At 45.9% G+C, this 7,674-nt stretch overlaps 1 pseudogene; it reads left to right on the forward strand.

Moving 5' to 3' along the window:
- The window catches only part of LOC119316262, a 9,201-nt pseudogene extending 1,724 nt beyond the window's left edge, over nucleotides 1-7,477 (forward strand).
- Nucleotides 7,478-7,674: the final 197 nt, after the last annotated feature.

The following is a 7,674-nucleotide window of genomic DNA, read 5'->3' on the forward strand; positions in this document are numbered from 1 at the left end:
CTACGGTATTTCTGACGGTTCTGATCAATAGTAGTGAAGACCATTGTGTTCGTGGCATCCCAGATCTTCCAAAGTATGTGAGCAGGGAGAGCCAGATGTCATAGTGGAGTCTTGGTCAACCGATAAGATCCCAAAGATCATCGATGTCAGCGTCGTTGATGCGTAAACGTAGATGTGCCAAAATGCTGAATAGTGAGGGGCACCGGATGAATATATGTCGTGTCCTCTACGGGGTATTGACACCTGGGGAAGGATTTGAGTAGACAATGTGCTTGAAAAGGATGTTGCGTCTGATAATCAGTCGTCAAGTGAAGAACTTGACCTTGTTGGGCGCTCGGCATCTTCAAATGAGCTCAGCATTTGGGCCCTTTGGATAAACCCCCATGAGCACGGAATAGGCGTTTTTGATGGAGAAAGTTAGTCTCGCATTGAGGAAGTAGTCGTTAACTCAAAGGAGAGCTGGAAATCCTGCAATAAACAGAACAAAGACTGTAACACGAGAGAAGCAATGTTGGTTAGGCAATTCCGCAGGTTAGACTAGGACATTAGGTTCTAAGACGAGTGAGTCAAAAAAAAGGGCCCCCGCGTCGCCTAACCTAGGCGACCCGGGCGGCGACCCAATACACAGCACCTTCGACCCCCGTCACCTGCTCTTCCCCCTCGCCGCCGCCGGAGGCCGGCGCCAGGCAAAGCCTGCGCGTTGGTGGCGGCGTCGGGGCCCGTTCTTTCGGCTAGACGGCGGATCAAGGTTCCTTGTGCATATCTCGGGTAGCAGCAGGCCGCAAAGCACCAGCGACGGATCAGATCTTCGAACGGTTGCAGGTGCGGCGTGCTCTACTTGGGTCAAAATACCCAGCGGCAACACACATCATATAATGGATCCAAGCTGGGCTGGTTTGCCCGTCCAACATGTGATGATGCGATCTAGGTGACTGCAACATCCCTGGGCTATAGGTGGATTCGATCCAGCCACTAGCTCTCGGTTGTTTGGTCTGCCGTCTCGCACAAAGACGCACTCCGTCAGGTCCAGGGCGTGCTGGCTCCTTTCCTCGATCCCGTCTGGTGCCGGCATCGGTCGATCTCTTGACCCCGGATAGTGGTGCCACCGTATTGGATCGTGTGGTGACCCCTCCGGCCTGTGACGGTGTCTTCACTGCGAATTGCAGTGGCCATTAAAAGGTCTTGGCGAGAGTTTTCTTCTCCAGATCCGGTGGTTGTCCTGACAGCGAGGTGCAATCTACGAACAATGGTTTGACACAGAGGGTATGGTTGTGCAGAGACGATGGTCACACATCGCATGGCTGTTGGGATAGAGAGAAAGCGGTGGTGACAACGCATGGTGACTTCGATGGTGGTGCTACTTGAGCACCCGGTCTCGAGCCCCGAGGTGAAAACCTAGGTACGTTTGGTTATACCTGGCTATGGCGATGTTCTTATGTCGTTACCTTGTTGGAGGCATTGCTTGGACATGCCGAGACCATTTTTCAGGGTGAAAACCTAGAATCTGGCCTTTGGTGGTTGGATCCGGTGACGGCGGCGCTTGATCGTCGCTCCCTTTATGAAGGCGTTGCTGTTGAAGAATCTTGTCGTCTTTATGGTGTCATGAGATAGTTGGTGTGGATAATGTCATTGTCGTAGTTTGTCTATCGCGGATTTGATCGCTTCGGTTTTTTTTCACACATAGGCATAGCTTTGGTCTTGTATGACTTTGCTATTAGCCGACGTGTCTTTGCGTGTGTGTGTGTTGGTATTGGTTGTGCGCATCCTAGCTATGCAGAGGCCGGGTGTGTACTCATTGTGTTTGTATCCTCTTGATGCTTCATATTGAGTCAATAAAATCCACCCTTTGTCGAAAAAAAAGGTTCTAAGACGAGTGTAAATAGATTCGGGAAAGCCTTAGCTAGCAAATGTTGGTGGACCCAGGTAGAATCCACTGTTTTGATATGGCAAAGATTTTCTTTGAAAAAACACAAAGGACCTTTGCCTTTCATTTCATTGAAAAGAGACGGTTTAGGCTACAGTCCTCCTAAGAGGTAGGTCAAGCATGTATTCAGATACTAATGCACGTCCCAGGTGATCGGTAGGACAACTCTAAGTCATGGCGGCGCCTGCCGAAGCCCATACCCTGACCTCCTCTTTTATTCTACTAACAAGGGTGTTAATAGAAGGGCACACACGGTCGAAGATGCAGTCATTTCTACGCTTCCAAATCATCCAAGACATGAAAAAGCATCTTTGATGCAAGCCCTTTGCGTGACAGCCTGGGTGTGCCTTGATTGTCAGACCCATGGCAAAGTTGTCTAGGATTGATTTCTACTAACATGGGTATTAATAGAAGGGCACACACGGTCGTCTGCATATTAGAGATTTGTAGGTCGGAGATTATCATAGATTAGGTGGCATAGCATTGAAGTGGATTGGTGATGGTGGATTAATATATGTAAGGACATCAACAACAATGACGAATAGTATGGTGAGAGTGGGTCACCTTGGCGACTTTTGCAATTGATCCAGGAACCCCAAGACACCGCTTGACATTTTTTCCCGTTTTTGTGATGTTTTCAAAGAGGTAAATATGTTTGAAAAGTTGTATTGTCTGAAAACAAGTAGCAATGATGGCCAGAAGTTTGAGTCGAATGCCTTTGTGAATCTAGTTTTAGGATCATGGTCGGAACCTTCTGAGTGTGGCAAGAGTGAAGTAGGTCAGCCGCATAGATAAATGTTTCTGCGATATTTCTTCCCGACATGAAGCCTAGCTAGTCCTCGTGGACTAGAAGTGTGACCAGGGGATTTAATCTATTGGTTAGAACCTTGGCTACCGCTTTCATGGGGCATTTTTGTAGTGAAATAGGTCTATAAAGTGCCTAGGAGAAATCCTTGTGCAGTAGGACAATGTGTCCAGGAGCAATCATTCTGAAGTTACGAGCAATTGCAACCATAGTGTGCAAATCTCACCCCTTATATGTCCATGGACGCGTAGTGCGTTCGTGGATAGGAGCCGATCACCCTTATTTACAAACTCCCATTCAATACTAACGAATGCAATGTGAAATTCACCCTACGTAGTTCAGAATACATTGATAAAATGAGCTACATTCGACTGAAAACTACACTACTTCTACTTCTCGTCAGAGATATAGATGAACCCCATACCGGACAGATTGGCCTCATCATCATTGACAGCTGGCCACATATCTTGCTTCTCATACTCATTGTCATCGTCAAGATCATTGAAGAGAGGCTCCTGCCTCACGTCAGCACCTCCCGCTCGGGTTGGATCGAGTCGAGGATGGCAGCTTTCTCCGTCTCAATGTACACCACGGCCTTCGCCACATGGGTGTGTTGGAACTCTGCCTCTGCGTCCTCCATGCCAAGCCGCCGGGCTCAACCTCCATGGTCGACGCCTCCTCAATGTCCTCCAGGCCTACCTCCTCGTTCTCCCACACCTCCTCCTCCTCATGCTCCACTGCAATTTGAGTGGTGCGGCATCCTTCCTTGGTGTGCATCTTGGCAGCGGTCTCTTTCCGCCACTCGGGCATGAGCATTTTTAGTAATTTATATTTGGGCGGACCATGGTGGACAGAGATGTTGTTGTGGAAGTCGAAGAGGAGACAAAGGGAACGGCGGCGCGGATGTGAGGGACAAGAGGGAATGGGGGCGCCTAGGTTTTTCCCCTGCCGCCCGACCTAAATAGCCGGATTTGGTCCCTCGGGTGGCATGCCTGAGTAGCGACATGAATGCGTCCTCACCAAATTGGAGGAACCCGGCAGACTGATGGGTTTTTGAATGGGTCCCGTTCGTTAATCCGACATGGCGGATGAGTCTGGGCGTCCAAATATCCGCCCAACATATGGGCTGGATATGAGGGGTGCTAGACAGCCTGGATGTTTGGGCTGGGTTTGTGTGGGGGTGGTCGGGGGTTGGATCTTGTTTTTATGACCGGCATGGCCGCCCGGACATCTAGGGCTGGGGGCATGAGGACTCCGGTTGTAGATGCTCTGAGGAATAGAATTCATGGAAGATGGGGAAGATGAGAGTTTTATGGAATGCCAGTGTTTTCTGTAGAAGTTAGGCCAAAGTTGTCGAGTCCGGTAAGACCAATAGGGTTCATTTGTATAAATGTCATGAATAGTGGTAGGGTTCATCTGTAGAAACGTATCCGTTTTCTCTTGTTCCACGAAGTGTGGTACCACTTAGCAGTAGTGCGGTGTTACCATACCCGTGCTCCTACTATGTACCTATAGCGTGGTCTTTTAGCCTGCGCTACTGATAAGTAGCAGTAGCGCGGGCCACATAGCCTGTGCCACTATTAAGTGGCTGCCCATATGTTTTTAGCAGAGCACCCTTGTGGTCGTGGTCAAATAACTCAACTTCATTGTCCTCATAGAACCATAGTTTTCATTTTTCTCGAACGTTGTGAGGTGGCAGCATAGAAGTACCTTGTGATATCCCCGTCAATGGCGGCCCAAACCATACACCTTTTGTTCCAAAAACAACACCTTTTCTTTGATGGCGCATTGAAGGGTGCAAATAAGAACCGAGCGTACTAGTTTAATTTCTGCTTTAGAGAGAGAGGTCCCTTGATTCGCCTTTTAGGTTAACGAGGTTTATTACTAATTTGACTTGGCCTGGCTGCCTTTGTGTGGCACAATTGTTTAAGTCTGGATCGTGATGTTTTGATGACCCGGTACAGGTGTTTGGTATGGTTGATGGTTGGTGGGCCATTGGCCCAGCACTCGTTCTCAATGTTTGTGCAGGCCCAAGATAGGGCTCAACTAGATTTTTCAGCACATTTGTTAACATCTCCTTTGTCTAAAAAAAGAAATTGTTAACATCTCCTAATCCCTCATACTCCCTCCGTTCTAAAAAAGATGACCCAACTTTGTACTAACTTTAGTACAAAGTTGAGTCATCTATTTTGGAACGGAGGGAGTACATTCTAGGAACAAATGGAAATATTGGTGTGATTCAATCATGACAAAAGGCACGCCAGAACCTAGACCTAGTCCTAATATTGTAACTATATGCATAATTTATAAAAAAGATTCCAGTTTTAGCATAGTTTCTCAATTTAATTACTATAAATGTTGAACCATATGCTTTGATACTCTTATGTTCAGCACATCCTATCGTTTTATATATACTGCAGGTACTTTATCATAATTGATGATGTATGGGATGTAAAAGCATGGAGAACTTTGGAATGTGCATTGGTGAGGAACAATTGTGGTAGTGTAGTAATGACCACAACACGTATAAATGAAGTCGCTAAGTCATGCTGCTCTTCTGAAGGGGATTTTTTGTACAAAATCCAACCACTTGATGTTTCTGACTCGAAGAAGTTGTTTTTTAACCGCATATTTGGTTGTGAAGAAAAGTGCCCAGATGACTTGAAAGAAGCCTCAGAAGATATCTTAAAAAAATGTGGTGGTTTACCACTCGCCATCATTGCAATATCCAGCTTGTTGGCTACTGGGAAAACGAAACAGGAGTGGAATAAGGTTCACAGTTCTATTGTCTTTGCACAAGGAAAAAATGATGATATTGATGCAATGAATTACATACTGTCCCTGAGCTACTTTGACCTTCCCCTCCATCTCAGAAGTTGCCTATTGTACTTGAGTATGTTTCCAGAGGATCACTATATTGAAAGGCGAAGGTTAGTCCACAGATGGATTTCGGAAGGTTTCATACACGGTGAATATGGGGATGATCTTGTTGATATAGGAGAGGCATATTTCCATGAGCTTGTCAACAGAAGTTTAGTACAACCGATGGAGATAGAGTATGATGGCAAGGCATGTTTCTGCGTAGTGCATGACACTGTTCTTGATTTCCTCATTCACAAGTGTACCGGAGAGAACTTTTGTACCTTGTCAACCAATCCTTCAAAGCCAGAGAGCAGAGTTCGTCGGCTCGCTCTGGTGGGAAATGATGATGAAGGGAAGGTCGAGCAATTGAATTTATCACATGCTAGGTCACTCGTTGCATTTGGGAGCTCCCGTGAATATTTTCTGTCTCTTGCCAAGACAAATGCTCTGCGTGTCCTGGACCTACAGGATTGCAGTTTACTAGCAAATAATCATATCAAAGATGTTGGAAGACTTCTTCAGTTGAGGTACTTGAACGTTTGTTCAACATATATTAGTGAGCTTCCTAAAGAAATTGGAGACTTGGTGTATCTACAGACACTAGATGTGTCAGACACATTAGTATATGAGATACCTGAGTCGGCTACTCAGCTAAGACGACTGGAACGCCTGTTTGTTCAGACTGCAACAAAATTTCCTGATGGTATCGGAAACATGGAGAGTTTGCAAGACCTTGGGCGCATAGGCATCTCTATGCAATCACTGAAGTTTCTGGAAGAGCTTGGGAATTTATCAGATCTGAGGAAGCTGTCCATTCTTTGGGACTCAGGTAAAATTGAAAAAGCAAGTTGCAAGAGAGAAAAGCTAGTGTCCTCCCTCTGCAAATTGGAGAAATTCAAGCTTCACAGCCTCTCTGTTATGTTTTGTCTGAGAGAAGACGATGCAGTCTCCACAAGTCATCCGTTCTTCTTCCCTGCTCTCAACAGCATCCGCCGTATTTATATTAGAGCTGGGGAAATCTGTTGGATTAGTAGATGGTTGGTGTCACTTAAAAACCTAGAAACTTTAACTGTGTGGAAAGGGAAGACGGACCAGCATGACGTTGAGATGGTTGGAAGCATACCTAATCTGCTTGAGTTCAATCTGCCGGCTACACGCGTGGGACCCATCACCATCAAAAGCTACAACTATTTGTTTTTAATATGATGGGGTTGAGGATGATTGAAGCAGGGGCTATGCCGGATCTCAGGTGGCTTGACCTCGGCATCGACCTACAGAAGTTCAAATTTACCAGTGGTGATTTTGATTTTGGCATCCATCACCTCTCCAGCCTTTGTTGGTTTCGGGTCTCCATGAATTGCGAAGGCGGGAGGGCTGCAGATGCGAAGGTTGTGGAGGGTGCATTCAAGACTATGGCCCGCGAGCACCCCAACCGCCCTACATTAGAGATAAGGCGGTTTGATGAAGATCAAATGATACAAGCTGATGAGCCATGAACTTGTAAAATGGTACAAATCTCATCCAGATAACTTCGTTATTAATTAAGTTTAACACAATATGCTTCTTTGTTTATCTGAAAACTACTTTATGTAGGTTTCCTCTTGATTGGCTAGCGAGCTCCGCGTGTACGTACGTCCAGCACCGGATCATGAAAGTGAAGAAGGGTGTGTATTGTGTACGTCTACATTTCGTTGCTGAAATTACAGAGGTTGCAAATGGAGATGTTCAAAATGATGCTTCTAGTTAAACTTGGCGATTTTGTCGTTGTTGTTTTTATTGCGATCTCTATGTTGTTTACAGGCAGTCTTCACATCTTACATACAATCGATTCAATGTCTATTGATTATCATGTAAGGATTCAATATGGTGATTTTTTTGTGTGTGTATGCGCTTTTTTTGGACTGTTCAAAGGTGTTGGTTTCAAGAATTTGACGCATGTCTTAGTTGAAAGAGAAACATTGGCAGTACTCTCTCAAGCCCATGAACGATTGCAATCCACAACTACCGAAAAAGGCTTTCGCCCCGCTTTATATATAAAGCACAGACCATCAGACAAACCGATCCAAACACACACCACCACCAC

The sequence above is a fragment of the Triticum dicoccoides genome, chromosome 1B (assembly GCF_002162155.2).
Source record: "Triticum dicoccoides isolate Atlit2015 ecotype Zavitan chromosome 1B, WEW_v2.0, whole genome shotgun sequence".
NCBI classification, from domain to species: Eukaryota; Viridiplantae; Streptophyta; class Magnoliopsida; order Poales; family Poaceae; genus Triticum; species Triticum dicoccoides.